This window comes from Hypanus sabinus, chromosome 9 (genome assembly GCF_030144855.1).
Source record: "Hypanus sabinus isolate sHypSab1 chromosome 9, sHypSab1.hap1, whole genome shotgun sequence".
NCBI classification, from domain to species: Eukaryota; Metazoa; Chordata; class Chondrichthyes; order Myliobatiformes; family Dasyatidae; genus Hypanus; species Hypanus sabinus.
In genome coordinates, this window is record NC_082714.1 from 124,754,306 (window position 1) to 124,759,742 (window position 5,437).

The following is a 5,437-nucleotide window of genomic DNA, read 5'->3' on the forward strand; positions in this document are numbered from 1 at the left end:
AGTGTCAATTTGGCTGACTCTTAGGTTTGATGCCACTGTGTCCTTTCATGCTGTTAATACACTCCACATATCCTTCTTCACTCTTACTGGGACTGGTTTCCTGAAGTCTAGTGAACTGATTAGTTTGACCATTGATTGCTGTTTGTCATGTGCTGCTGTGCTTCAAGCTTCATTCTTGGGAAACATGAACCCAGCTGATCAATGAAGCACCGCTTATCACAAGGCCTATCTGACTGGAAGGGGCATTCAGGTCCACTGGGGAAGGAGAGAGTGGTACTGCTTCTCTGATGTCTGACACTGGTTGTACACAATATCGTTCTTCCTCCTGTGCTGTATTCATGTGGCTGGATTACCATTCCTGATACAAACAGAACCACCAGTTCCCATCACTTGTGGCACTGCAGATCAAACATGTTCACTTTCCTTATGCTGTTCCCCAGCATAATGTAAATTTCATGGCTGTTTTACATTAGGCAGTTGTTGACTTTGAATTATCTGTGTTGGTTTGATCATGAAAGGCTAAAAATACAGAATGTCAAATCATAAAAAATATCAGTGATTAAAAGCTGTTACAATTTTAACATCATGTTATATGGGTTAATATAGCTGAATAAAAACATTTATATAAACTAATAGCATTCATTATGTAGAGATTATCATATCTCTAGTATAATATTTAGTATAATTAGAAAATATACATTTTAGTCACAAAGATAAAGTGTTCTATTTCAGCTCATTACACTTAATATGCTTTAAAGAAACACGTTGCTGATGCAAATAATTAGCAATAATATTTCAAAGATTTTAGTAAGTGCAGTAGCATTCTATAAAAAACTATAAATAACATAGTAAAGCTCTTGGGTATATAAATCTTACCCGACTGCAATATGATTTGAAGTAATATCAAAGAGATGGAATCTTAGATTTTTACAATTTGCTTAGGTCACATAGTAGAATCGCTTTATCACCCCTTGTTATTATTTCAAATTGTACAGTAAATGGAGCAGTGGTCCAATTGTACGGTAATGATTCTGGTGTATGCCCTACTGCAAAATTTAGCAAAAACTTCTAATATCAGCCATAATCAACAATAATAAATGAAGAGTGATATTATTCCCATAAATAGTCAGCAACAAATAAGTTAACTACTGTATATCCAAGAAAATAAAAAGTAATCTTTATAATTAGGATGTCCATCTTCATCACATTCTCACACCAAAGTTCAAAGTAGATATATTATCAAAGTATGTACATGATAGAAATAAAGCAATGCAATTGGGCTATCAATCCACTTCAAATTCAGAGAAGTATCATCACTACAAATATTTCAAGTCTTGAACCACACAATGAAATTAATGGTAAAAGTGTAAGAGAATGTTGTGAGTACTTCCTGTAGAGTGAAATTCATTTTGGGATTAGTGTCAAATAGCGAAATAGGAAATTGCATCTTATTTTAAATTCCATTTGCAGTGACATTTGGGCAGGTCATAAATTAGAGTGCCAATTTTTTAATTTTTGGGTTTGAGCCATTGTCCGAGATTACTTTCACTTGATTTATGTTTGTGTTCTCCTTTAGCCTTTACAAATGCAAAATAGCTGCAATGAGTATGGGTTGGACAAGGTCCCATAATGCAGAACTTTTCACTTATTTGCATATAGGCAGTGCTTACTTCCTTCATGCAGAATTGAGAGCAAACAGGGAGGCCAGAAATGTGCAGTCTAACATCTCCATCCAGTTAATATACCTTAATGCCAATGTTGGGTGATAGGCAGAAGGAAGAGTAAAATCTTCCTTAGTGGAATCTTATCTCCAGTTCCAACTCGTCTTCCTCTGTCTGTTTTCTCTGTCCTCCTGATCTACTCAGTTCCTCTGTAGACTCTATTCCCATTTCCACACTTCACCTTTCATCTGCCTATCACCTATCACCCCTTCTCAGCTGGATCCACCTATCATATATCATCTCTTGCTCCACCCCTCCTTTCTTTATAGTGGCTAGCTCCCTTTTATCTTTCAGTCGAGATGCAAGGCCTTGTCCTGAAATATCGGCTGACCATTTCCCTCCACCGATGCTGCCTAACACACTACGTTCCTCCAGCATCTCATTTGTTGGTCCAGATTACAGCATATGTAATCTCTTGTGCCCAATATAATATATCAGTCTGGTGATTATCTTATTTCACTGATTGAAGTTTACTGTTCCCTAAATTGGCTGCCATGTTCCCTATGCTATAATATTAATTTTGTAATTACACATTAAAACTAAAGCACAATGGAACGTCCTGAGATTGAACAAAACATCAGATAAATACCAGACGTTTTTTCTTTTTTTTTTGGGGGGGGGGGGTTAACGGTGCAGTAAAATAACTACTTACTTTTAAAATATGCAACATTTTTTGCAGATGAGTAACAGCAGTGATGAAACCAACATCTTCCTGTCAACCATATCCGTGGAGGAAGATATTTTCTTTGGAATAATTTATTCTATATATGGTAAGAGTTTGTTATCAAAGTATGCTACACTGGCCATTTTGAAGTATAAAGTAAGTGCTGCAATTATAATTAGGAAATGAAAAGACCTCATTGATTGACTGTATTGCCGAATGCTAAATGACCTTTCAGCAAACACTTACAAAGATCGTATTTCCTCTTGTTATCTGTAATTTTTGTACAGTGCTTAATCATTTATTTATAATAATGTACTGCTGGTAACACGTGTATATTATTCCAAAGGAATATTATTATAAGGAGTTTATATATTTGAATGCAAACATTATTAACTCAGTTCAATTTGCATTTTACAGCACTTTATAACTGCTGGAAAACTAGGGAACTTAAAATATCTTGTACATCTTTTTTTCTTATTGTGTTATGGATAATCTTGATATGTTTTTGTGACTTTAGCATGACTATTAATTTTTTAAGGTAATAAGCAGTGGCTTGTATTTTGGGATTAAGAAATAATAATGAGAGGATTGGCATTCACAATTACTAAAGAGTAAATCAGATGTAAATCCCACCATTTACGCATTACTGTTTCTTCTTTGGCTGTCCATCGATTTTGATGTTGACTGAGGCCTGGGCAAGGTTGGATGGAAGACCAGCAGTTGCCCATGCTGCAAGTCTCCCCTCTCCATGCCACCAATGTTGTCCAAGGGAAGGGCACTAGGCTAATACAGTTTGTCACCAGTGTTGTCACAGAGCAATATTTGTTTAAGTGCCTCGCTCAAGGACACAACACGATGCCTCAGCTGAGGCTCGAACTAGCGACCTTCAGATCACTAGACCAATGCCCTAGCCACTTGGCCACACATTACTGTTTAACAAGGATTATAAGGAGTTGTGTCTGATCTGTGCTACTCCTCCACAATTAACACTTGACCGTAAACTGAAAATTCACATACAAGCAACAGTATGAACATGTCAATAAAATTTAATCTTCATCTGTTTATACTGTAAGTGACTTTGTAATAACTTGGTTAGCAATACTGTCAAAATAACATAATTGTTAGTGTAGGATCATATTCCTTTAGAATCAGTTAGGATTGAATGCTCAGAAAAGTACAATTTATCTATTGCTCTTCCTGTCGTATTTCTTTCCTTTTAATCCTATTTTTCTTCTCTTTTGTTTGCTCTGACTTTCAGTTTATGATTTTACATTAATTGAGAAATTATAATTTATATCCTGATTTAGGCTATAAATGCATTGATGAAGTCCATGCAAAGTTTACATTTCTAATGTATGGTTATGATATTTCAGCTTCTTCCTTAATTGGAGTCCATTATATACAATGATTTAAATGTGATTTAAATTTCCTTTTTATTTCTGCCTGTGCTGTTTATGTGTGTCCAGTCAAACTCTTGCTGACTGTCCTGTTGGAAATTTATTTATTAATTTACGGGGTGACGGTGTCTCCAGCTGAACCAGCATTTATTGTCCATCCCTTGTTGCCCTCGAGAAGGTGGTGATGAGCTGTCTTCTTGAACGGCTGCAGTCCCTGAGGTGCAGGTACACCCACAGAGCTGTTAGGGAGGGAATTCCATGATTTTGACCCAACATGCCAACTTGAAAAGCATCAGGGTACCCCAGTTAAGGGGCATCATGGAGCAAAGTTCAAAGTAAATTTATTATCAAAGTACATACATACCTGTCACCATATACAATCCTGCAATTCATTTTCTTGCAGGCGTACTCAATAAATCAATAATGGAATCAGTGAAAGTTTGCACCAACAGGGTGGACAACCAGCGTTGAAATGGCAAAAAGCTGCAGATACAAAAATAAATTTAAAAAAGGAAAATAATAATAAATAAGCAATAAATATTTAGGACATGAGATGAAGAGTTTTTGAAAGTGAGTCCAAAGGTTGTGGGAACAGTTCAGCGATAAGGCAAGTTAAGTTAAGTGATCCCCTTTGGTTCAAGAACCTGATGGTTGAGGGGTAATAACTGTTTCTGAACCTGGTGGTGTGAGTCCTTCTCCCTGATGGCAGCAACGCATGACCTGTGTGGTGGGGGTCCCCGATGATGAATGTGCTCAATGGTGGGATTGGCTGTATCCACTCCCTTTTGGAGCATTTTGTGTTCAAGGCTATTGGTGTTTCCATACCAGGCTGTGGTGCAGCCAATCAGTATATTCTCCACTACACATCTGTAGAGGTAAGTCAAAGTTTTAGATGCCATAATGAATCTTCGCAAGCTCTTAAGGAATTAGAAGTGCAGCTATGTTTTCTTTGTAATTGCACTTACGTACTGGGCCAAGGCCAGGTTACATCAAAATAAGCTCTCTGTCAGATTTATCTGCCTTTTGTTGGAGTCTCCCTCTCAGAGGTGTCATGGAGCTGTGCAGGCCCTTTGACCTACCAGATCAACGTTGATCTTTTTACCTGTTTGCCCACAATAGGTCCCTTCATTCTATGCCTTTCCTATTTAAGAATCTAATTACGCAAACACAAGGAAATCTGCAGACGCTGTAAGTTCAGTCAACACACACAAAATGGTGGAGTGCAGCAGGCCAGGCAGCACCTATAGGAAGAAGTACAGTCAATGTTTCGGGCTGAAACCCTTCGTCAGGACCTGTCGTGACGAAGGGTCTTGGCCCGAAATGTTGACTGTACTTCTTCCTATAGGTCCTGCCTGGCCTGCTGCACTCCACCAGCATTTTGTGTGAGTTGTAATATCTAGTTACCTGTCTCTTAAACATAGCAATTATATCTGATGACATTACCACCTCTGACAATTAGATATCAACCCCTTTCTGTGTAAAAGATCTTTTCCACAAATCCCATTTAAGTTTTTTTCTCTCACTTTATACCTATGGTCTCTTGTTGTTGATACTCCCACCATGTGAAAAAGATGCAATCTATTCTAGGCTGCTTGTACCTTTATTTAGCAGCCTTGAGCCGAAGTTGTGGACATTGTGAGCAGGACTTTTCAAAT